Source organism: Tamandua tetradactyla, chromosome 4, assembly GCF_023851605.1.
Source record: "Tamandua tetradactyla isolate mTamTet1 chromosome 4, mTamTet1.pri, whole genome shotgun sequence".
In the NCBI taxonomy this organism is placed as follows: Eukaryota; Metazoa; Chordata; class Mammalia; order Pilosa; family Myrmecophagidae; genus Tamandua; species Tamandua tetradactyla.
The window spans coordinates 182839205-182866914 of NC_135330.1; the positions used below are offsets into that span (position 1 = coordinate 182839205).

The 27710-nt window shown below is 37.3% G+C and overlaps 1 long non-coding RNA gene across 1 annotated transcript; it reads left to right on the forward strand.

Annotated features, from left to right (window-relative positions):
• The first annotated feature begins 6 nt into the window (after positions 1-6).
• Positions 7-25301, forward strand: LOC143681578 (uncharacterized). The gene is made up of 3 exons (XR_013174743.1): positions 7-1287; positions 8653-8788; positions 25155-25301. It is a non-coding gene; the product is annotated as an uncharacterized LOC143681578 (long non-coding RNA).
• The last annotated feature ends 2409 nt before the right edge of the window (positions 25302-27710 follow it).

The window sequence follows — 27710 nt, forward strand, 5'->3', positions numbered from 1 at the left end:
TGAACACTGAGTGAGTCCACCAAAAGCTGCCCTATTTATACCCAAATCATTTTTACATGATGCATGTGAAATATGACTAAAAATTCATAGACTGAAAGAAGAGAGTAGAGTGGCTAATGGAGAATTAAAATAATTTGGTCCAGGTCTAAATTGTGTCTCTTCCCTAAAAGACAGAAAAACCATACCTTTGTTTCAGTTTTCCCATTACCCCAAATGGTCAATAGCATCCACTTCATGGTAGATTCCCAACCACTTCCCTGGTTATTTGAACACAGATGTTTTCATGTCTCAATATCTCTTCATCCTTTATACCATGAGGGATAGCTCTGTGCCTAGGACAGTGCTTCCAATGAGATAGACACTTAATAAATATTTGATGGATGGATGGATGGATAGATGACTAGAGAAAGAACTCCTTTTATTTAGAAAAATATTTCATGAGTTTCTTGAACATTAAGATTATGAACTACAATAACGGAGGAGAGAAGACAGAGAGAGGAAGAGAGAACTTACTTTTACAATAAGCTACACAGATAATAATCTAGTTTCAGAATCTTTCAACACAGCATGAAACGTAATTTATTTTTGATTTATGTGTCATCTTTTATGTGGCTAAAGGGGCCTTCTCAAAAACTAGAAAAATGTAAAGGTAGTAAAAAAAGAGAGGAATGATCATCTATTCTTTCTTTACATTGATTTGACATATGCATGGGTGTGCCCGTTTGAAAGGATTATCTGCCCTGGAAAAACCGTGTTTTAATCCTGATCCATCTTGTAGATGCTTTTCTTTTAATCCCCGTTCAGCACTGTAGGTTGGAGGCTCGATTAGATTATCTCTACAGGGGTATGGCGCACCGAATTGTGGGTATGAACCTTTTTTAAAATATACTTTTATTGTAAGCAACAAACATTCTTGACATGGTTACAATCAGGGGCTCACAATGACATCACGTAGTTGTGTATTCATCACCATGATCATTTTTTAGACCATTTTTCGATCACTCCAGAAAAAGAAATAAAAAGAAAAAAAAAAACCTCATACATCCCATATCCCTTACCTCTCCCTCTCATTGACCACTAGTAGTTCCATCTACCCAATTTATTTTAACTTTTGTCCCTCCTATTATTTATTTTATATCCGTGTTTTTTACCCATCTGTCCATACCCTAGGTAAAAGGAGCATCAGACACAAGGTTTTCACAATCCCACAGCACATTGTAAAAGCTGTATCATTACACAATCGTCTTCAAGAATCAAGGCTACTGGAACACGGCTCTACAGTTTCAGGTATTTCCCTCTAGCCACTCAAAGATACCATTAACTAAAAAGGGATATCTATATAATGTGTAAGAATAACCTCCAGGATAACCTCTCAACTCTGAAATCTTTCAGCCACTGAAACTTTATTTTGTCTCATTTCTCTCTTCCCTCTTTTGGTCAAGAAGCCTTTCTCAATCCCTTCATGCCAGGGCCCAGCTCATCCTGGGATTTCTGTCCCACATTGCCAGGGAGATTTACACTCCTGGGGGTCATGTCCCATGTCATGGGGGAGGACGGTGAGTTCACCTACAGAGTTGGCTTAGAGAGAGAGGCCACATCAGAGCAACAAAAGAGGCTCTCTGGAAGTGACTCTTAGGCTAATTTTAAGTAGGCTTAGCCTATTCCTAGGGATGAACCCCAAGATTGAGGGCTCAACCGATTGATTTGTTTGTATCCACTGCTTGCGAGAATATCAAAAATTCTCCAATGGGAAGTTGAATATTTCCTCCTTTCTCCCCAGTGCCCCAAGGGGACCTTGCAAATACTTCTTTATTCACTGCCCAAATTACTCTGGGTTATATCAGGCATATAACAAATCAACAAGGTCTCAAACCAACAAAGTCTCACGCCCTATTCAAGATTCCATGCACTTATGGTGTTCGACTAAACTGACCATACAAGTTAAATTAGGAAATGCACTACCCAAAATGTAAATTTTGCACCAAATAAACATCTCTCCCTTTGGTCTCAGACAGAAGTTGAAGTTTTAAAATATGGACAATGTCATCCTTTACCCTGTATTCTGATTTACCTTAGCCCTATCCAGATCAGCTTCATTCATATCTCTACTCTGAAGTCAGATCCCTTTTTCAACTTTTAAACAGTTCCTGTATGGGGTGGTGCTGACTTTCATTGCTTCAGAGCTCTAACTCTGAGTCTCACGTGTCACATAAATAGCTGAAGTTTCTGGGAAACACCAGGTTCTAGGCAAACAGCTCAGTACCTCACAATTTAGAAATAACATTTACAATTTGTGAATATATGTGACCCTTTGCAGTAGGCCCCAACCTGTTACCCATGCTCTCAGCTTCAGTTCACCAAGTTTTTATATTATGGTTAGTCCATATGAGGGAGGCATGATAACATTTGTCTCTTTGTTTCTGACATTTCATTAAACATACAGTCCTTAAGGTTCAGTCGTGCCTCACAACCTCATTCCTTCTTGCGGCCACTTAGTAGTCTATTGTATATTTACACCATGGCTCTCCCTTCCATTTCTCAGTTGTTGTACTCCAAGGTCACCTCCATCCATTATGGGTTGTGAACACTGCCGTCATTGACACCAGTGTGCAAGTGTCCATTCGTGTCCCCACACTCAGTTCCCCCAGGTATAGACTGAGCAATGGGGTTGCAGGATCTTATGGATCGCTACCCCTAGCCTCCTGTGGAGCCACCGCATGCCCTCCTAGGGGCTGCACCTCTCAGTTTCCCTGCTGACAGTGAATAGTACATCTCAGAAAGGTCATTTTTAACAGCAAAGACATTAGGAAAGGTATTGGAAAAAGGACAGTGCAGAACAGTTGGCACCTGTTCTAGTTTGCTAGCTGCCGGAATGCAACACACCAGAGATGGATTGGCTTTTAATAAAAGGGGATTTATTTTGTTAGTTCTTCAGAGGAAAGGCAGCTAACTTTCCACTGAGGTTCCTTCTTACGTGGGAAGGCACAGGATGGTCTCTACTGGCCTTCTCTCCAGGCCCCTGGGTTCCAACAACTTTCCCCGGGGTGACTTCTTTCTGCATCTCCAAAGGCCTGGGCTGAGCTGCGAGTGCCAAGATGAGGAATGCTGAGCTGCTTAGGCTGGGCTATATTGCGCTCTCTCATTTAAGCACCAGCCAATTAAGTCAAACATCATTCATTGCAGCAGGCCCGCCTCCTAGCTGACTGCAGATGTAATCAGCAACAGATGAGGTTCATGTACCATTGGCTCATGTCCGCAGCAACAGAACTAGGTGCCTTCACCTGGCCAAGTTGACAACTGAATTAACTACCACAGCACCTATCTAGAGTACATCTCATTTACTCTGTATCTTTGTCATTTTGTGATAGACCATCAAAAACATGAAAGACTACACTGAATAGTAGAATAGCTTTCAGGAAGAGCAAGATAACTGTGCTCAAACTGTTGCTATACCATTTTATTCCTCTGTGATATTGATTATATTTTATTTTTCTAAATATTATGTGTAAAATGAAAATACTAATAAAATAAAACATTAATATTTTATCTTGCCTACCTTTGAGATTTGCAGTGAAGACCAAATGAAATGATGACTGTGAAAGTAGTTTTTTTGTACTATGAAAACAGTATAAAATGTAAGCAGAACCCATAGTACTGTATATCATAAATATTAATATCAGCAAAATGAAAATAAAATAAACAGGATGCCTGTGGGTCCCAGGATGGAATACAGACTGTAATAAATGAATCCGATTGTATAAAATGACATCACAGCATATGGGGGTGGGGGGAAGACATATTCACCTAAGCAGCTTTGGAAAGCACTATTGGTCTGAGTGGAAGAGCTTCCAGGAAGTGTGATAATACTACACGAAATGGCACCTGTTTCTAGAATGAGTGGAAACTGCTCCTCAGTGTTCAAAACAGGAACACGGGATCAGCTCTTTGATTGACTGCTATTGTGAGGTGACTGGCAAAACCACCAGCAGTTCTCTATTCATTGTCAACTAGTTAGAAATATCAAAAGCATCATCTTGGGTAACAGTGTACCTAAATTTGTACCTTAGAGAGCTATGCCCAGTGGATGAAGCTGGTGATACTTTTCTTTCTCCCAATTTCCTACTTGGTGCCTATTTGTACCTACCATTTACATGGAATCTGGGGAGCTTCCAGGAGTCTTATAGTTATGTGGAGGGACAACAGTTATTGAAACTGTTAAGTGAGCAGATCTGAGTCCTTGCTACTAATATGATTCCACATAAAGCTACAGGCTAGTGGCATCTAAAAGTATTGAGCTAAAAAAGATGGAATGCCTACCACGTGCCCAGTACTGTGCTATGTGTTTGGAATAAAAGGAATATACCCTTAAGTTAGGTACTTGAATAGATATCATGCCACATAAGGGAAATATGCAATAATTGTTGTAGTCATTAAGAAGAGGGAAGAAAACCACGAACTTTAGAGACCAGAGAAATTTCATAGAGGAGGTAAGGTTTTCAGTATTATTTCAGTAGGGTTAGAGGAAGGAAAGGAGACACTGAAAGAGGAAAATACTGTGATCATAGGTAGCCTTGGGGAACAAGGAGATGCAGGGTTTTCTTCTTCATCTAACTTATTGTCCCCCTATAATGTGTCAGGCACTATGCTAGATGCTTTAATTAATGATGAACAATAGATACACAGTCTCTGGCTAATTAAATTGTAGTTCAAATAAATAGTGAAAAAGTAAGCAAAAGCAAATTTGTAATTACAAGTTGTGAAAAATGCTATAAAGGGAGAGCCATAAAGGAGAATAATGGGTGCCCACGTTGGGCTGGTGTTCAACTCTTTGAGGAGTTACTATAATCTGAGACCTGAAGGAGAAATAGAAATCAGCCACTTTGAGTGTATTAGCTAGGGTTCTCCAGAGAAACAGAATCAGCAGGAAGTATCCATAGAAAAAAACTTTATAAAAGTGTCTCACGTAACTGTGGGAGCGTAGAGTCCAAAATCTGTAGGGCAGACTGTGAAGCTGACAACTCTGTTGAAGGGTCTGGATAAACTCCACAGGAGAGGCTCACTGGCTGAAGCAGGAAAGAGGGACTGTCTCTTCTGAATCCTCCTTAAAAGCCATCCAGTGATTAGATTAAACATCACTCATTGCAGAAGACACTCCCCTTGGCTGATTACAAATGCAATCAGCTGTGATGCAGCCGATGTGATCATGATTTAATTCTATGAAATGTCCTCATAGCAACAGACAGGCCAGCACTTTCCCAACCAAGTTTACAAACGGGCACTGCCACCTGACCAAGTTGACACGTGAACCTGACCATGACATTGAGCATTAAAAAAAGAACATTCCAGGGCAGGCCATGGTGGCTTAGCAGGCAGAATTCTCACCCGCCATGCCAGAAACCTGGGTTCGATTCCTGGTGCCTGCCCAAGCAAAAAAAAGAACATTCCAGATATATTGTTCACCTCTCATACCCTACCTCACATTCTCTCATTCAACCTTATATTCTGGTTATTGGCATGGCACTCAGTGCAACACAGTGTTGTGTGTTATGTGTGTACCTCCTGCTGCATTGCATGCCCCCCACTTTTTTTCTGGACCTTTCTAATGCAGAATGTCCAACCTGGATGTGTGAGGCCATTAACACTCCTTGAGGAATGGACAATGGAAGGTGAGGGTCAGAGGATGAATGCTCCCCACTTCTGCCCCTCAGGTGTACAATTCTGAGGTGCATTCTACATGGATTCTGCACCATCTGCTGACAGTGGTGACCAATCTGATAAATCACATCTACTAGCTTTTCCTACTGTCCTGATTCAATCTCTCGTGTTTCCCACTCCTGCCCCCTGGTTTCCCTTCTCTATATAACCTACATTCATATAAATCCTTAGCTCAGGCTCTGCTGCCTGGGGGAACCCAGGCTAAGACAGTGGGTACCAGAGGGGTCCTCAGAAAGTGCATCCTAAAGCTGGGATTCAAGTACATTTACCCGTGGTGAGTGGGGTGGTGATAGCCAGTGGTATATAATTATGGCACATTGTGGCTCTTACAGAGGTAGATTGGGGTGAGGTGCAGGTGAAGGTTATACATTAGCTACTATGGTAACTGGCACTTGAACAGAATGGAGGAAATAACCATTATAAAGACTGTAGAATTGGCTGACTCTTAAATGCCTTTAAAAAAAAGAAAACAATAGACTGAGGTCAGCCAACCATCAGCTCAAGACTGACTGTGAAAGTCAGAAGTTCCCCTTGGCACTGTTTAAAGAGATCCTTCCTTCTTGGAGCTGCAGGGCAGACTTCAGAAAATCAGGCTCACGGATTCTTTGCAGAGTAGGAAAGCTACAAAGGAAACAGAATTTACAGCCGTGATGGGTCTCTCATGCCAAAGTGAGGGCCCTGTTAAGAAAAGAGTAGACCCCTATGACCTTAGGCTGGGACACCTGAGTATTTAAGATCAGAGTCTCTTAAATTCCCAATTGCCCCGAACCTTCCAGATTGAGCAAAGAATCTCCCTCTGCCTTGCTAGAGACATAAAATTGGACTGAGAGAGTGGATCCAGAACATGCAAGACTTTATGTCTCATACTCATGTACTCCAGAGAGCATTCCAGGGAGGTACTTAGGCGGGAAAGCAGACCCCTGTGCATGTCTGTCAAGCTTTCTCTCAGCTATTCATGGACAATGGATCCATGAATAGCATGACCATGTAGCAAGGAAGAAAGCAAAGCCTGGGTCCTTCCCTCTCACAGAGACGGCTCTAGATTCCATCCCTGATGAAGACCCAGGCTTCCAGCAGCAGAGGCCAACACTGGTTCTGGACATGGCACTATGCCTTGAGTAGACCAGCCAGAAGTCTGTTAACATGTTGGTTACACATCTTGACCACCCTGAAAGGTAGCAGCAATCTATCTTTAGTAGGATTGACTCCTAGATTGGAGTTGGCCTTTTCTGTCTCAAGTGCTTCTTCCAACAACACCATCAGAAGGCTTACAGAATGAATGCCTAATTCACAGGCGTGATGACACGCACAGCACTGTCTCAGAGCAAGGCAACAATGAATGAACGGTTAAGACCAAATGCTGTATTGCTCAAGAGTAGCTGGCCATTTTCAGTTAAACAAAAACAGAGAGAATAGGTGGCTATCAGACCCACAGTAAAAAAACACTAATGGGAAGGAAAAGAATCTCAAATAGAAGCACAGCTTTGAAAGAAATCAATAACTACAGAGAGAGATAAATCTAAATTTAAATAATGGTATAAAAAACAACAGCAGCAAGAACAGTGTTCCAGTTTGCTAGCTGCTGGAATGCAATATACCCGAAATGGAATGGCTTTTAACAAGGGGAATTTAATGAGTTGCTAGTTTGCAGTTCTAAGGCCAAGAAAATGTCCCAATTAAAACAAGTCTATAGAAATGTCCAGTCAAAGGCATCCAGGGAAAGATACCTTGGTTCAAGAAGGCCAATGAAGTTCAGGGTTTCTCTTTCATCTGGAAGGGTACATGGCGAACACAGCATCATCTGCTAGCTTCTTCTCCTGGCTTCCTGTTTCATGAAGCTCCCTGGGAGGCGTTTTCTTTCTTTATCTCCAAGGGTCACTGCTCGTGGACTCTCTGCTTCGTGGTGCTGCAGCATTCTCTGCTTTCTCTGAGTCTCTCATTCTCCAAAATATTTCCTCTTTTATAGGACTCCAATAAACCAATCAAGATCCACAAAATGGGTGGAGACATGTCATCACCTAATCCAGTTTATCCACTCTTGACTAAATCACATCATCCAGGGAGATGATCTGATTACAGTTTCAAATATACAGTATTGAACAGGGACCACTCCACCGTATGAAATAGAGTTTTGGTTAAAACATGGTTTTTCTAGGGGGCATACTTCCCTTCAAACCAGCACAAACAGTAATAATACATTGTGGAATTTAAAACATAGAGAAAATTTTAAATAATAGCAGATATGTCAGGGTTAGGCAATACATGGAGAAGAGTTTTCTAAGATCTTCGTGTTTTCCAGGATGGATTAAAAGTAAAAAAATCAGATTTTAATAAGTCCAGGATGAATGTTGTAAACCATTAAATGGCCACTAAAATAAGGGGAAAAGTATGCATAACTAGCAAGTTAATAGGGAAAAACTGTGTAATAAAACATTCTTAAACCAAAAGAAGTAAATAAAAGAGAAAAAAATCATAGAAAAGATACCAGAAATAGAAACCAAAGAGTAAAATTAAGGATTTAAATTCAACATCTATAATTACACCGAATGCAAAATAGCTAACCATAGCAATTTAAAAATAGACAGAAAAGAGCTGTCCCAAACTTAACAATTTATGCTGTGTAGAATAAATAAACCATGAAAATAAAGGTTCAAAAAGACTGAAAGTAAAAGGATAATAAAATATATCTTAGGTAAGCATTAACGATAAAAGATGAATTTCAAATATCGGACAAGTAGATATAAAAGCAAGCTTTGCTAAAAATACTGTGGAGCAAATGATGAACATGTCGGTTTACGAGGACAATATAGTAACTCTAAATGTTCATGACAATAATAAGAACAACTTAATAGTTATAAAGTAAATCTTAAAGAAATAAATGGAGAATTAGACAAATCTCAATCGTAATGAGGAATTTTTTTTTTTTTGCATGGGCAGGCTCCAGCATCGTAGGCGAGAACTCTGCCACTGAGCCACTGATGCCCACCCTATAATGAAGAATTTTAACACACTTCTCTCAGTACCTGATACAACAAGCTGACTGCCTCATCCACCTGCTCCTCCACCAAAATTAGTAAGTATAGGGAAAATTTGAACAACTTGACTAATAGGTAAATATAGAACACTGTGTCCAGTAACTGCAAAATACACTTTCTTTTAAATACCCATTAAACATTTAGCTAAATTCACCAAAGGCTGAGCAATAAAGCAAGGTTTGACATATTTCAAGGTTTTAGAATGATACAGAGTATACTATCTCTGATTTTGGTATATTTAAGCCTTACCCTCAACTTCATTTTGTTATCATTCTCCTTAGGGAAAATGAGTTTAATTTAATTTAATTAACTTAGACTAAATTTCTCACTAACAATAGAAATTAAGTACTAATGAACAATATTTTGGGGGTCGGGTTGAACGTTGAAGGGTCATGAGATGCTGTAATATCTAAGACATAGCCCCGCCGAGAACCAATTTTCATTCCTTTGTGGACCACATCATCCCCCATTGAGAATACACAGTTTATATGAAATCAAAACAAAAAGTGACCTAGATAATCCCCAAATATTTTCAAATTAAGCAATAGTTTTCTAAATAACCCATGACTTTAAAAAGCAATTATATTAGAAATTATAAATATTTTGAACTAAACAAAAATAGAAACATGGCATTTCAAAACTGTGAGATGTACATTCAGAACTGTGAGATATAAATAAAGCTGCATTTACAGAAAAATACATAGAATTAAATGCATGCTTTAAAGAAGAAGAAAGGCTAAAAACTAAACATCCATCTCAAGAAGTTAGAAAAAACAGCAAATTAAGCAAAGAAATTAGGGGAATAAGTAAAAATAAGAGTAGAAGTCAATGAAATGGGAAAAAATAAGGAGACTCAACGAATTCAAGTCAAAACTTAGTTTTTTTAAAAGATTTATAGAACAAATAAACCCTGGGCAAGACTAATTTTACAAGAAGAAAAAAGGAAACAAAATTACCAATAACATAAATGAAAACCGAAACAGCCCTACAGCTCCTATAGATACAATAATAATAAAAGGATATTCTGAAAAATTTTAAGCAAGAGCATTTGGCAACTTAGTTGAAATGGACAAAAAACATAATTTACCTAAACTTACCAAAGCTGTGACAAGAAGATACAGCAAATCTGAATAGTATTAAAAAAATTGAAATCCATAATTAAAAACTTTCTCACACTCCACATACAAAATCCAAAATCCAATATGGCTTCTCTAGCAAATTTTTCCAAAAATGTAAGAAATCACATCAATCTTATATGTACTTGTGGGGAGAGAAAGAAAAAGGGAAAATGTACCAATTCATATTTATTTATTTATTTATTTATTCATTCATTCATTAATACATTTATTCATTGATTTATTTTGTTTACCATAAGATTTTGGCTTAAACAATTTGTTTGGACAAAGATATATTTTTCTTTTAACTTTTGAAAGAAATTACTTTTATAACTATAATTCAAAAACCACCAAAATAATATTACATTTTGAGGACAAAAACAATAAAAAAATAAAAACATTTTCCAGATATACAAGAACTCTATCTTCTCATAGATTGCTGCTTTGACTACCTGATGAAATTAATTTGTAACTTGTTTTTTCTAAGAATTTGAATGTTTATTCAGCCCCACCCCTGCCTCCAGTAAAATTGTATGTGTTAAATGCTCAGCCCATTAAAATTTAACCTCAATTATATATATATATATCACTTGCTTCCCACCACAGGATGATCTTAGAAGAGTTTAAAATTTACATTTTAGAAGGATGTGCCATGGTATATCTGCATATATTTTTTTAAACTTTTTTATTGTATAATATAACATATATACAAAGCAAAGAAAGAAAAAAGCAATCGTTTTCAAAGCACTCTTCAACAAGTAGTTACAGGATAGATCCTAGAGCTTGTCTTTTTCCTTCTAGCTGCTCCAGAATATAGGAGGCTAAATGGAATAAATATTTTTTTATTATCACAATCAACCTTTTTTCTCTTTTTTTGTGAAAAATAGCACAAATACAAAAAAGCAATAAATTCCAAAGCACAGCACCACAATCAGTTGTAGAACATATTTCAGAGTTTGGCATGAGTTACAATTCCACAATTTTAGGTTTTTACTTCTAGCTGTTTTAAGATACTGGAGACTAAAAGAGATATCAATTTAATGATTCAGCTATCATATTCATTTGTTAAATCCTATCTTCTTTGTATAACTCCACCATCACCTTTGGTCTTTCTGTCCCTCTCTTTAGGAGTATTTTGGACTATGGCCATTCTAGCTTCTTCAGGTTGGAAGGGGATGTCAATAATATGGGGTAGGGAGATGGAATTATCTGATGTTCTGGAGAGGCTGGCCCTTCTAGGTTTCAAAACTTACCTGGTCCAGGAACCCATCTGGAGATTGTAGGTTTCTGGAGTTACTCTAGTGCATGGAATCTTTGTAGAATCATATATTGCCCTAGGTGTTCTTTAGGATTGGCTGGAATGGTTTTGGTTGGAGTTTGGCAAGTTATGATAGGTAGCAAGGTCTAACTGAAGCTTGCATAAATGCCTCTCGACTCCATTTGAACTCTCTCCGCCACTGATACTTTATTAGTTACACTTCTTTTCCCCCTTGTGGTAAGGATGGAATTGTTGATCCCACAGTGCCAGGGCCAGACTTATATCTGGGAGTCATCTCCCACATCACTAGGGAAATTTTCAACCCTGGATATCATGTCCCATGTAGTGGGGAGGGCAATGATTTCACTTACAGAACTGGGCTTAGAGAGACTGAGGCCACATCTGAGCAACCACAGAGGTCCTCCAGAAGTAACTGTTACGCATGCCTATAGGTAGCCTAAGCTTCTGTGCTGCCTACATAAGCTTCACAAGAGTAAGCCTCAAGATCAAGGGCTTGGCTTATTGATTTGAGTGGCCCTAAAGTTTGCACAGTCTCAGGGGTCCTGATGGTAAGGTTTAATAGTTCCATCGTCTTTCTCCCATCCCTCAAGGGACTTTACCAATACTTTTTGATGATCTGCTTAAGATACTCTAGGATATATCCAGGCATTACATTAAGCTATATAGGAATAAAGGACCCTTTTTTTATTCTGGGCTCCCTGTGTCTCAATTGTTCAAATGAGCTATCCAGGCAGGTTGAGTTAGATTATGTGCTACAGAAAATTTTGGTTCCCAAAAAAAATAAATCTTTCTTCCTTTGGCCTTAAAGGGTATAAAATATAAAATATAGTATAAAGTATAAAATATAGATAATGTCTTCTTTACCCATGTCTTCTGAATTACTTTACCCCTGACTTGATTGGTTACCAATTCTTTTTTGAAACCAGCATAGCCTTTACCCAAATCCTTTCAAGAACATTCCCAGAAGTGAAAATTATAGGCCTGGGTAGGCCACAGTGGCTCAGTAGCAGAGTTCCTGCCTGCTATGCCGGAGACCCAGGTTCGATTCCGGGTGCCTGCTCATGCTAAAAAAAAAAAAAGAGATTACAGGCCACTCTCTCATATAAACATAGATGCAAAAATCCTTTAAATAATTAGCCAAACAAATGTATCAATTTTTGAAAAAGAATAATGCATTGTAACCAAGTGGAATTTATACCAAGAATGCAGAGTTAACATTAGGAAGTTAGTCACTATATTTCACAACAATAATAGAGTTAGGAAATAAAACTTAATCATCTTAAAAGATACCAAAAATGGAATTCAATACCCATTCATGATAAAAATTCTCATCAAGTGAAAAACAGAAGAAAACACACTTAATTTGATAAATACAATTTAGAGAACAACTAGAGCAAACAATATTTTTAATGATAAAATAGTAAAAGCCTTTACCCTGAGATCAAGAACAAAAAAGGATGCTTACTATTACCACTTATCCTCAGTCTTTTACTGGAAGTCTTAGACAGTAAGATAAAGCTAAAAATAAAATAGTTAAGGATTGGAAAAGAAGAAGTAAAATTCATACAAGGGTTGATTTGCATATAAAAATTCCAAAAATCTACAGATGAACTATTATAATTTAGCAAAAATGACTACAAGGTCAATATTCAAATATAAATTGTGAAGTCTTGTCTCTAGTCATGACCGACTGAGTTCCTTTTGGTTTTAGTTTCTTCATTGCTAAAGCTAAAACAAATACCATGCACTGGGCTGGCTTAAACAATGGGAATTCATTGACTCATAATTTTAAGGCTGGGAGAAATCTGAATCAAGGTGCCATCAAGGTATTGCTTTCTCCCTTTCTGGGCGCTCTTGTCCCTGGACTCCTGTGTTACAGGGAATGCACATAGAAATGGCAAACTAAAAAGCCAGATTCTTTGAAATCCAGGTAATGAATGAGTAAAAATATTTCTTACTAAGCTTAACTGACTTCCTGAATGGGACATATTTGAAGCATCTGCATATCTTTATTTTTATCATATTTGATATGTGTCATAACCACCAGGTGCATTGCTCAGTTTATGTAACCTAACCTTATCTAGTTAGGTTATATTTAAGAGGAATTTTGAGAATGTACTTACAATACTAGTTTCTTTTTTCAGTAAGCATGTATAAATTTAGGGAGGATATAACTAAGTAGAATAAAATCACATTTGTTCAATTCAAAATTTATCATAAAATTCCTTTTATTGGAAGTTTAAAAAAATCTGTTTGTTTTATAATGCCCTAAAATTACAAACAACCTTTAGCATATATTGACTGTCATGGTCAGGTTCATGCACCAACTTGGCCAAGTGGTGGTACCAGTTTGCTGGTTGGGCAAGTGCTGGCCTCTCTGTTGCAATGAGGACATTTCATAGAATTAGATCATGATCACGTCAGCTGCATCCACAGCTGATTCCATTTGTAATCAGCCAAGGGGAGTATCTTCTGCAATGAGTGATGCTCAATCTAATCAGGGCAAGCCTTTTAAGGAGGATTCAGAAGAGACAGGCTCTTCCTGCTTTGGCTGGCGAGCCTCTCCTGTTGAGTTCATCCAGACCCTACATCGAATCGTTGGCTTCACAGCCTGCCCTGTGGATTTTGGACTCCGCATTCCCATGGTTACGTGAGACACTTTTATAAATTTCATATTTGCAAGTGTTTCCTGTTGATTCTGTTTCTCTGGCGAACCCTAACTAATACATCGACTATTGAGTTCTGGAAAATATACAGCAACTGTTTCATTTGTCCCAAGTCTACATCCAGGAAAGCTCTTTTATAGCTCTCAAGGAACTTTCATTTTACTTACTGAAATTTGGAAGTTAGACTTTATTCAGTTACTCTTATACCAAAGCTATTAATATTTTGATAATGATTTGGTTACAGTGGTTACCATTGCAAAAGAATACTTTTATACTTTTACTGAAAAAAAAATTATTTTAATGAACATGGCTATTTCTGCAGCATTTTCTGTGCTTACCATTTTTAATCTCCAGGCCCAGTTTAGAACGATCCTAAAACACACCTTCCCGGTTGACCCAGCCCTTCGTCATGACCGCGTTAGGCGCTGAGGCCCTAGGACAGGAGATCGAAGCCCAGCTTGTGAAACGTGGACTTAAAAGGTTTAAGTGATGGCCACAGAATTTCAGAGTTCCTACAGTACTCCTCTTTTAACTATTCCAATGATCAAATCTATTTCAATTAAGCTGTGAAGGGACAATGGAAAAGGTCTTTGCCTTCTGCTATCTTAGGGAAATTCCAACGTTTTTTTTTTCTAATGTTCAGGTTTGTTTACAGTACTTACAAAACTAAAGCTTTTAAACTTTGCTGCCCAGATGGTTTTCTTTTCTGGAACTTTAGGACTACTAATTTATATATATAAAATTATATATAAATATAATTTTTATATATATTTATTCATTTTTCAGCAATTTGAATAGGGTTCTTTAATAATTTCTTGTTAATTTACTATTGATATCCAGATGTATGAGAATATACATATACATTGAACGAGAAGACAGACACAAGAAACAGAAATACAGAAATACTTTTGAGAGGGGCAAATAAAGAACTGAATATACATTATCTTATCCCATTTCTGCCCTTTTGCGGAACAATTTTAGAGCTATTCTCATGCCATTTCTCCCCTGATTTTACATTATATTGAGGCCAGAGTGTGTGACAGAAATAAACTTTTTTTCTCATAGCTAATAACTAAAATCTTTTCAGTTTTTCAGTACAGCCCAAAGATTCTCATTTTAATAATTCCCATAATCAGTAACCAATTAGGACCACCTGACCAATATAAATGCAGTAAGACACCAACTTACAAATTTAAATAGACTTAACACTTAATATATTTAAATAACACACCAATATAACTAGACCAAACATACCAACTGACAATTAAATAGGCATTAAATGCTTAACACACCGATTAATAATTAAACAAGCATTAAACATTTACTATACCTAGGTCAACACACCAGCTAGCAGTTAAACAGGCCTACTTTATTTCATTGAACACCAATTAAGTCGTTGGATTATTTATTTTCCAGAAGTCTAATCAACAAACAACCTCAGGCCAGGGTTTTAAATCTGTACAGAAAATACAGGTCAGGGCCTCAAATCCCGTCCAGCATGGAGCCCAGAAAGCAGAAGGTGTAGGGGTCAGAGCCATTGGGGTCTTTCTGGAAGCGAGTCCCAGGCCTTCCGGCCTGTTGGTCTATAGGACTCGAACCCCGGAACTGAATTCCTGGTCCACTTTTACCTTGATGACCCACTCACCCAGTCTGATGTCTGGACTTGGAACTGGAAACGGTTTCTCTCTTCGAAACTTCTTAAGGTGTCAAAAGGGCTTTGAGTGCCAGCAGAACAGAGAAAACCCTGGAAAACCCAGTTGCCCAGCTTCTAGACTAAAGAACGTCTAGTGGTTGCAAAAGGCGTGGTTACTGCCCTTCTCTGTTTTACTGGGGCCCCCAAACCTTGGGCAGATGGCCTCCTTGGTTTTTAGGAACTTGGTCCCAGTAGAGTCGCCAAATTGTTCCCAAAGGCAGTGTATTCTCTGTCCAGTGGCTCAAATGATCAATTCCTGAGGCACCGGGGTTTCAAAGAGAGAGTTTATTGCTAGATACAAAGCAGGAGATCAGATGAGCTAGCGGCCCCAAAAGAACTCATAGTGTTTATGTTCTGAAGCCATAACAGAATTAGATTAGAAATGAATAACTATGATGAATCCAGATTGGTTTTAAAGCCCTTGATTCCCAAAGTGCTTACAGAAAATTTTTACTACTTTTTTTTTTTTGCCATTTTCTTGCTAATACTGAATATTAACCTTTAAAATATTGATGGTATCTTGTTTTAATATGAATTTCACTTACTGACAGTTTAAGGTTGAGTCTAGTTCTACTTTGAGCTGATATTTTTTGCTGAAAACCTGACAGGTTGTTTGTTTTGATGAAATATTAAATCTTCCACTCAACCCCACATTATCACATGAGACCTTGACGTATGGACCGCGAAGGGAGAAGGGTTGCACAACATTTTTTCTTTCTTTTTTTTTGCTAAAATGCATTGGGCTACAGAGACTACTTGAGAAAGCCTCATCTATAAGACATTTCAACTTTTTTTGTAATATTATACACCATCTCAATAATCTAAAGGACAAAAAAAATCATAATCATTTCAATAGACACTAAAAACATGTGACGAAATTCAATACCCATTTATGATTTTAAACTCACAGTACACTAGCAATAGAAAGAAACATGCTCAACCTGATAAAGGGTATTTGTGGAAAACCTGATGCTAACATACTTAATGGTGAAAGCCTGAATGTTTTTCTTCAAGATCAGGAACAAGAGAAGGATGTCCCTCTCCTCACCACTCCTGTACTAAAGCTCTCATCAGGGTAATATGGCAAGAAAGAATTAAAAGTCATCTAGATTGGAAAGGAAGAAATAAAACTGCCTTTATTAACAGATGGCATGATCTAGTATGTAGAAAATCCTGAGCTATCCATAAAAGTTATTAGACTAATGAGTTTAGCATAATTGCAGGACATGGTTTCAGAATATAAGATCAATATGCAAAAATCAACTTCATTTCCACATGTAGAAATAAACAATCAAAAAAGAAATTAAGAAAACAATTGCACCCACAAAGCATCAAAAGAACAAAATGCTTGGGAATAATTTTAACAAAAGGAGTGCAAGAATTTGTACACTGAAAACTACAAAACATTGTAAGATAAAAATGGAGGGATTTTCAGGTTCATGGATTGCAGGATTCAATATTCTTAACAGTTTACCAGCTTTTTAAAAAAGTCAAAAATAAAGTTTGCAAATGCAACCTAGCAATTCCACGCCTTGATATCTACACAGGAGAACTGAAAACATGTGCCCACACAAAGACTTGCATGGAAATGTCTATAGCAGCATAATTCACAAGAGCCCAAAATTGAGAACAACTCAAATGTCCATCAACTGGTGGATGGTTGAACAAAATGCAGTAAACCCACACAATGGAATGTTGTTCAGCAATAAAAAGAATGAAGTGCTGATACACTAAAAACATTACACTAAATTAGAGAAGTTAGACACAAAAGACCACAAAGAGTATGATTTCGTTCATATGAAATATTCAGGAAAGGTAAATCTGTAAAGATGAAAAGTAGATTAGTGGTTACCTGGGGCTCATTGTGGTAATAGGAAGTAATTATAAATGGGCATGAGAGGTGGTATTGGAGTGATAGAACTGTTCTAAAATGGATTCGTGGTAGGGAGTACACAACTTAGTACTTTACTAAAAATCGCTGAACTGTACATTTAAAATTGGTGTATTTTATAGTGTATAAATTATCCCACAATAAAGTTGTTTAAAAATAATATTATGCTAATTCACATACAATGTCAAAACCTTACAGCCATTTACTTCCATTTCCATCCTCCCATCCTCTGTGCTAATGTTGTCATAAGTTTTACTTCTCCATACAGTATAAAACCCACAATGCCTTGTAATTATTTTTTGTTTTAAATAGTGGATTTGCTTACATTTGGAGCAGCCAGTGCAAATAATGGAGGTAAAAATGAGAGAAACAGATACCTTCTCCCCATAATTGAATTCTGTGCATGTAGAGTTATAGACAACTATATCACAGACTATTCCTCTCTCTGAAAATTGGGATGTTTCTTTGGGCATCAGTGTAAATATGCATCTAGAATTCAGGAAGGTTGATATTTAAAATAAATTATACCGTGGAATGAAGGAAACAGATACATTTAGGGTGACCAGCTCATCCTGGTTTGCGCAGGACTTTCCTGGTCTGAGCACTGGAAGTCCCACATCCTGGAAAACCTCTCTGTCCTGAGCAAACTGGAATTGTCTGCTGGAGACCGTCCCAGTTTTAAAACTGAAAGTCCTACGTCCAGAATCCTCTTTGTGCCAGGCAAACCAGTCAGTTGGTTACACTGCATGCATTTAAAAGCCTTTTGCTCAAAAAACTTTTTGCGGGAAGACTGGTGGGTGGAGAAAGAATATCTATTATCTTCTCTACAGGTACTAATGTTCCATGGAAGAGCTTTGGGAATTGTTGACCATCTTATACCATTTTTTTAAATCAAAGATTAAAGCATAGGTTCCAGGTGATGGCACTAACATAACATATTAAAGTATTGATAAAGACCACTCCTAAATAATCCTTGTCCTTATTTTGCAGTATTTTTTAGGAAGGTATCATCCAGCACATTTTATCTCTCTTCCATCTCCTTATTTCTTAGCCCCAAATTCTATCACCTTTACTTCTCCCAGGATTTTCCTAATATTTAACAGCCTAACAATGGAGTATATTCAGTTTTATGGATGCATACTTTCAAGGTTAGAATTTCAAAAGTATATTGCTTTGCAAATTGTGTATGACTATCATCAAATCTTATTTGTTTCAGCCAAGAGATGCATTGTAAAGTATAGTCACAATTTCCCTTGCTCAGGTCCACTGCATATAAAACCTTTTACAAAATGCCCTGCAGTTGTGCTGTTTTCAATACACCATTCTGTGTAACAACAAAATTTTGATACTCTTTTGAGTGACACACAATTTTCTCTTTTGCCTATTTTGGCTCACTAAGAAACTTACACATTTCACAACTGAAAAATCCATTTTCAGCCTTAACAAAGCCCTCGGTCTCCTTCTCATACTATGCACTTCTGTTCTAAGCAAAACTTCAGGATGAAAAAAATCAAATACTAGCTCCTTGTGGCATTTATTGTTAGTTACCACCAACTTCACTTGAATCTCTTAGTATGTTTAAGCAGAAAATGCTTTTTTATTTTTCCTTCTTTCTTTTATATTGTTTTAAGGGGTTTAAACATTTGAAATCAATATCTTTTAAGCTGTGTACATCATTCTTGTTTTGAAATCTACCTAAAACTTTATAGGCCCTTATCTCAGTGTTTCTAGACATACAAATCTAATAACGATTACAGAAATGTGCCTTTTTTTTTTTTTAGGTGCATGGTTTGGAATCAAACCCAGGTTTCCCACATGGATAGCAAAGAGTCTACCACATAACCATACAGAAATGTTTTCATAGAAGTATACTTAGTTTTATTCAAATTTATTTACTTCACCTATTTTATATGCAACTTATAAAAAAGTTTCATGACATTCATAGATAAAATTCCAATAGAAAGGTAAATTTCAGTTCAGTGAAGTAGTCATTTACTTAAAATTCTTTTGCCAGAAGATGTGTCAGTCAGAGTTCACTCAGGACACAGGAACCATGCCAGCTATTCGAAAGAAAACAACGTAACACAAAGAATTGTTAACTAGGTATAAAGTTTATTAACTAGGTAATGAAAAGGCAAAGAGAGACCACTAAGTAAGGCTTCAGGAGAAAGCAAAGCAATCTAACACCTCAAAACACTTAAAAAAACAAAAGGAAGAAGTTGGAATTTTTAAAACTTAGAAAATTGGAGGAAGGTCCCCATGAAATTGAAACAGAGACCGCTGGAGTCTGTGGGATTGAAAGAATATTCCCATGAAGTTGGTGAAATGAGTCTGGTTCTGTTCTGAGTCTGGTTAGAAAAACTGCAAACTGAATTCAGCTGCTGCTATGGAAAGGAACCGCTTTCCCAGAGTGAGAAAGAATTACTTGTTACACAACCAAGAACAGGAAGCAGACGGGAAAGCCCCAGGAAACATATAGGAAGGATGAAGCTCTTCTTCAGCCTTGAAATCTTCCTCTAGCCCTCCTTGTATTGACAGAGCCTAACAGGAAACCATGTGGTAAAGCAGAAGTGTGGTTTGCAGAGTCCCAGCTTCAGCATCACGGAAGGAGGGGTTTATGGCTGAAAGACAATCACCTAAGAACTGGTATAGTCCACCCCTTTGGCTACAGCTTCCATACACAATCTTCCATACAATAACCAAAACATCTATGTTTCCTCCAAACATGATGCAACTATACATCATACAAATGAAGACATTCTTATGCTCTACTTAAAATTAGGAGACAAAATTCCAATAGTTGTGTCCATTTTGTGGGAGATAGTCACACACTATTCTTCTTTGGACTGTGTTATTTTCTCTTCAAATTCAGTCACAGTTCCATCTGAATATTCTATTACCAAAAAACTATGTTGCAAAGTTACCTACTACAAAATCTGTATACGAAGAGAAGGGTTCAACAAAATTCAGCATCCTTTCTTGATAAAAACACTTGAAAAGATAGGAATCGAAGGAAATCTCCTCAAAATGATGAGTGGCATATATGAAAAACCCACAGCCAGTATCATATTGAATGATGAGAGACTTAAAACCTTACCCATAAAATCAGGAACAAGACAAAGATGCCCACTGTCACATCTGTTATTCAACATTGTGCTAGAAGGTCTAGCTAGAACAATTAGGCAAGAAAAAGAAAATAAGAGGCATCAGACAGGAAAGGAAGAAGTAAAACTCTTATTATTTGCAGGCGACATGATCCTATATTTGGAAAATCTCCAGAAATATATGACAAAGTTACTTGAGCTAATAAATTCAGCAGGATATAAGACTAACATACAAAATCAATAGTGTTTCTATACATTAGTAATGACCTAATTGAGAAGGCAATTAAGAAAATAATTCCATTCACGATAGCAACTAAAAGTTAAATCAGGTAACTAGGAATAAACTTAATGAAGGATGTAAAGGACATGTACACAGAAAACTACAAAACATTGATAAAAGAAATCAAGCATCTAAATAGGTGGAAAGACATTCCGTGTTCATGGTTAGAAAGGCTAAATGTTGTTAAGATATCAATTCTACCCAAATAGATCTACAGAGTCAATGCAATCCTGATAAAAATTCCAACAACCTATTTTGTAGACTTGGAAAAGTTAGCTATTAAATTTATTTGGAAGGGAAAGGGAACTCAAATAGCCAAAAGCATCCTAAAAATGAGGAACAAGTGGGAAGACTTATACTTCCTGACTTTAAGCTTATTATAAAGCCACAGTGGTCAAAATAGCATGTTTACAGGCACAAAGATAGATATACTGATCAATGGAATCAGATTGAGAGTTCAGAAATAGAACCTCAGATCTATGGTGTGCTGGTTTGAAATGATTTATGTACCCTAGAAAAGCCGTGTTTTAATCCTAATCCCATTTTGTAAAGGCAGCCATCTCTTCTATTCAGTACTGTATATTTGAAACTGCAATTAGATCATCTCTCTGGAGACATGACTCAATCAAGAGTGGTTGTTAAGATGGATTAGGTGAAGATGTGTCTCCACCCATTCGGGTGGGTCTTGATTAGTTTATTAGAATCCTATAAAAGGAAACATTTTAGAAAATGAGAGAGATTCAGCGAGAGCAGAGAAGAAGGACATAGCCACGAGAAGCAGAGAGTCCACCAGTCAGCGACCTTTGGAGACAAAGAAGGAAAATACATCCCGGGGAGCTTCATGAAAGAGGAAGCAAGGAGAGAAAGCTAGCCTTCATCGGCCTCCTTGAACCAAGGTATCTTTCCCTGGTTGCCTTAGATTGGACATTTCTATAGACTTGTTTCAATTGGGACATTTCCATGGCCTAAAAACTGTTAACTTGCAACTTATTAAATTCTTCTTCTGAAAAGCCATTCCATTTTTGGTATATTGTATTCTGGCAGCTAGTAAACTAAAACATGTGGTCAACTGATTTTTGACAAGGTCCCAAATCCACTAAACTGGGACAGAATAGTCTCTTCAATAAATGGGACTGGGAGAACTAGATATTATAACCCAAGGAATGAAAGAGGACCTCTACCTCACACCTTATACAAAATTAACTCAAAGTGGAGAAAAGACATAAATATAAGAGCCAGTACTATAAAATTCCAAAAGAATATATTGAGAAACATCTTCAAGACCTAGAAATAGGAGGTAACTTCTTAGACCTTATTGCCAAGGCATAAGCAACAAAAGAAAAATCTCCTCAAGATTGAACACTTCTGTGCTTCAAAGAACTTTGTCAAAAAGTAAAGAGGCAGCCAACACAATGGGAGAGAATATATGGTAATCTTTTATCTGACAAGCATCTGATATCCAGTATATATAAAGAAATCTTACAACTCAACAATAAAAGGACAAACAACCAAATTATAAAATGGGCAAAAGATATGAATAGATATTTTTCCAAAGAGAAAATAAGTAGCTAAAGAGCACATGAAAAGATTTTCATCTTCATTAGTTATTAGGAAAATGTAAATCAAAACCAAAGTGAGATATCATCTTATACCTATAAGAATAGCTGCTATTAAACAAACAGGTAACTACAAATGTTGGAGAGATGTAGAGAAATAGGAACACTTATTGATTGCTGGTGGAAATGTAAAACAGTACAACCACTATAGAAGAGAGTTTGGTGGGTACTCAGAAAACTAAATATTGAGATTCTGCTATTTGGTGTGTGCCCAGAAGATCTGAGAGCAGGGACACGAACAGACATTTGCACACTGATGTGCATAGTGGCATTATTCACAACAGCCAAAAGATGAAAACCATCCAAGAGTCCCGCAACAGATGAGTGGATAAACTAAATGTGATATATACATACGATGGAAAATTATGCAGCAGTAAGGACGAATGAGGTCCTGAAAGATGTGACAACATGGATGAACCTTGAGGACATAATGCTGAGTGAAATAAGCTAAACCCAAAAGGACGGATATTTTATGATTTCACTAATATGAACTAACTAGAACATGTAAACACAGAGTCCTAAAATGTAGAATATAGGGTACCTAGAGATAGAAGCTAGAGAAGAGGGAATGATTACCAAATAAGCACAGAATTGTTCATGTGATTGAACTTAAATTTGTGGGAATGGATAGAGGTGATGGTAGCTCATTATTGGGATTATAAGTAATAGTGATGTATTGTAGGTGACTTTGAAAGTGGTTTAAAGTCATGTATGTAAATAAGTTCTTGCATGAACTACTACAAATATAAAAAAATACAGTGGGTCATATGAAAAACAAAGCTATTGCAAACTATGGACTATAGCTAACAGTGATATTTTAATATTCTTTCATCAACAATAACAAATTTACTACACTAATACTATGGGTCAACAATAGGAGGGAATAAGGGGTATGGGAGAATTTGGGTTTACTTTTTATTCTTATTTCCGTTCTGGAGTAATAAAAATATTCTAAAATTGATCATGGGGCTGTATGCACAACTATATGATGATACTGTGAGCCAGCAATTGTATACTTTAGATGGTTTCTATGGTGTGTGAATATATATCAATAAAACTGAAAAAAAGAGAAGGAAAGGAGAAAATGAAAATAGTAAATATGTACATATATATTTGTATACAAATAATAAACATAGAAGAAAAAATATATTCGGCTACAGTCCTTGCTTTTATATCTGGGTTTGGTACTATAGTTGATGTTGACACTTTCCATTCCAAATAATTATTTCCTGTTTCCTTTTAACTTTGTCAGGACATCAGTGGATTGGGAATCTTTGCCTGGTGGGATAACCCTAACCTTCATTACTAAATCTATGAATCCTCAGAGATTTAGTCTTTTTTGATTAGTATAATTTTCCATTAAGTTTTACTTTGGGTCATAGAAGAGCAAAAAACACCCCAGAAAATCCCCTGGGTACCAGATACAGTCTCTTTCCCCCATTATATAGCAGCAAACTGCTTTCACCTTGGTAACTGGGCTCAACCATACAAGCCAATTAAATAATACCATTCTTGGCCTCCCGGTTAAGTAGTGAGAGAAATTCAAAGGTGGCTATTTCAGTGTCCAAAACAATGGAGTTATTGACTGCCCCTGTAAATTTGAAATTATTTCAAAATAAAATTAAAGAAAAAAAATGGCTGCTAATGCATTTATTGGTGAGATTAGCAATGATGTACTATTCCTCAGGCCCATGGCTCTATTATGTCCACAAATATTTTTAATTGTGGTTAGGAAGTATACGAACTCACTCTGTTTGGGCTACCACAATAGAAACTTGGAGACTATAGTTTTAAGGAAGTTGAAAGATTGTCTTACTTTAGGAAGTACACAGACTGAAAATGCCAATGGGTTAAAGAGATAATAAACAATGGGAGATCCATACAGTTAATCAAAGGGAATCAATAAGTCAGCATGAGTCATTAGAAAGAACCCAGAAACAGGAACTAGAAACCAGGATTTAGATACCAGCATTGCCATTGATTAGCTGTGCTATCTTGAGCAAGGATGAAGTGAGATAATATGACAGAGCATTTTATCTCTATAAGGAGTGATTAAAATTTTAGTTACTACTATTGTGGGCACATATAGGAGCAGAAATCCAAGAATAATTGAACCAATATAGCTCTGATATCATCCTCTCACCTTTCCTTTTAGTCCCTAAATCTTCTCAAACTCTTAGAACATTTCCTGGGAGTCTCACTATTCCATTTCAAAATGTTGCTTTATTTGTTTAGAATGTGACTTTCAGAGGCTACTTAACCCCAAGACATGAAAGCTCAATCACTGGATGTCTCTTGCTTCTTTATTAGTTCTTGGTCACTTCCTTTGAGTTAGTGGCCCGTTGGCAGGTCATGTGATTCTGGTGGAGCTTCCTTCCTCCTCTAAGGATGGAATCACTATGACTGATCCATCAAAGTGATCTCTTCCTCAGGCACAGTGCTTGGTCCAGGGGTGGGCATATCACACACGCACAAAGCCTGGGAACTGTGTAGAGCTGTTTTTCTTCTGAATTTAAATTAGGTAAAACAATTATGTAAGCCCAGATTATTTTTCCCAATGTGTGGGAAAGGCCCACGGGAGAAAGAAAACAATGTAAATGCAGTGGTGTGATGGAGCCAGCTTGCATTAGCTCTCAAGAGCCAAATAAGCGTATCTCTTCCTAACTCTGGGTTCAGTTACTTTAACTTGAAATCAATCGTGGTGTGAGTATTTATATGACAAAAGTTGGCTAAAAATCAGGGCTTTTCTTTCCCTTTTAGAGAACCAGTTGTTCAACGTTTCCCAGCACACTGCACAAAGGAAGTACGGCAGAAGCAAGATTCTGAATCATATGAGAAGCTGGATTAACATGACTAAAGCTAGCTGCACACCTGACAATTCCTGTTACGTGGACCAATATATTTCTTTTTTCCTTAAGCTTGAGTTGAGTTTCTATGGCTTTTAATGGAAAGGGTCCTGACTCATGCAGTACTTCTACTATGAACACTGATAGGCACCTGAATAATCTATGTTCCTTCTTGTTAGCAGTTTAAATGAAGAAGGACAGAGATGCTCCAAGGGTGTTTTCTTCTTTTTTGATTTCTTCAGAAACTCATGGGTAGTTACGGAGTTCTACTTCTGTAAAAGTAGGAAACAGAACTGAGTTCTGGCTGAGTTTGCCTAAAAGGAGAGCAAGCAGAATAAATTTGTTACAGTCTTGGTTTGGGGACACCCTTGTGTGATAGAAAGAACAACAGTGGGTCTGTTAGGTCTGCTTTTAAACCAGTGAACCCAGCCCGGTGCAGAGAGAGACGACCCAGTCTGAGAGAAGTGATGTTCCTCCATGGCTCTGAAGGTTTTTTTTACATATAACCTCCTCTAAATGAATACAGTCTTAAGTCCCCCAACTCACTATAGTGCACTCCCTAGTACACAGTGGAACTGTGGCTCTTTGGTCAGTAGAGACGTCAGGGCCATGTCACTGTGGCTTCATTCTTTCAGTAAATATGTTTATTTGTGCCTTTAGAATGTGAAAAATCACTATTCGATTGCTGGAGACAGAGCAGTGGACAAAACATCTAAGAAGGCTAGTGCTGGGACTTCACTGGTTTTTAGCTTTCACTGTTTTCAGCTCTGACACTTAAAGAAAAGTTGGATAAACTGAAAGTTAACAACTTTTCTTAGGTCCATCAGAGAACTCGGGTCACAAGGCAAACCACCAGCCCTAAATCTGGGATGGCAGATGAATACAGAGAATTACAGCCAAAATCTGTTTGCCCAGAGCAGCAGCCCTGGAGCTATGAACTGGTAGAAATACTTAGATAGTAATTTTGAAAAACTGAGACTCAGTGTGAACTAGCTTGAGAGTTAAAAACTCCAGGGGCGCAGCCTTGGGAGGGACTCTCCTTCTTTGCATGGTTCCAGGATCTAAGAATCCAGGATCTGGTTCTCACTGTGAAGATCAAGAGGAAAATCTAATCCTGTTATCCAGCAGGAGAAGGGGGAGGGGAGTAATCATTTTGAAATATGCCCAGTGGGAAAGTAATCCTTTTAAATGTGGCTAGAGCAATCCCCATAACAAAGGTCAGCCCTCTAGAGGAAACTACTTTATCAGAGCCTTATCTGACCTGGGGAGGGCAATTCTCCAACTCTGACCCCTAAAGCCTTCCTATCTCATGTAGGAAGAGAAAAAAAAAAAAAAAGGCTAAAAATGGCTATAAAGGTCACAGCCCAAGGACTCAGGAGCACTAAAAACCTGAGATTTACGATTATAAAATTAGAAAATGTTTTCCCTCCCTGACACCTTACCACCAAATCAAGGCTCTGGCAAAGAGCAGTGGATTACAACTGAGAGAGCTGTAATACACTGACCCATTTAAGAAGGAGTTCTTAGGGAAACCCAAAGTCAGCATGGGAGGAGGGGGGAAGGACACTAGAGAAAACTGAAACAGGAAATTCTGGCATCTAAAACTATGGTAAACATTGAACAGTCCAGCTCTCAGCCATATTAACATTATATCTGATACTAAAAGCCTAATTATTTTGGTTCCTATTATTTGATATATCATATCTGACTTTCTGCAAAAAATTATAGGGCATGCGAAAAGGCAGGAAAAAAACAGTGCAAAGTGACAAAGCAAGCATCAGAACAAGACCCAGATATGACACAGATTTTGGAATTTATTATCTAGGAAATTTTAAATAGTTATGATTAACATGTTAAGGATTCTACTTGAAAAAAAGTATACAACATGCAAAACAGATGGGTAATGTAACTACAGAGATGAAAACTCTAAGAAAAAAAGTAAAAAGGAATGCTAGAAATCAAAAACACTATAACAGGGCTCATTTCCTGATGCTTGTCCATATAAAATGAAACAAAACACTATAACAGGAAATGAAGATTGTCTCTGATGGGTTTATCAATATACTGGGCATAGTCAGCCAAGGATTCAGTGAGCTTCAGATACATTAATAGAAACATCCTAAACTGAAATGCAAAGAGGAAAAAGAATGAGCAAAAATTGACAGAATATCCAGGAACTCTGGGACAATTACCAAAGGTATGTCATGTGCATAATGGAAATACCAGAAGGAGAAAAGAGAAAGGAACAGAAAAAATATTTGAAGTAATAATGGCTGAGAATTTTCCAAAATTAATGACAGATATCAAACCATAGATTCAAGAAGCTCAGAGAAAATCAAGCAAGGTAAATACAAAAAAAAAAAAAAAATCTATATCTAAGCATATCACCTAAAACTGCAAAAAAAACAAAGAGGAAATCTTAAAAGTCATCAGGGATGGGGTGAATGACTTAACTATGGAAGAAAAATGA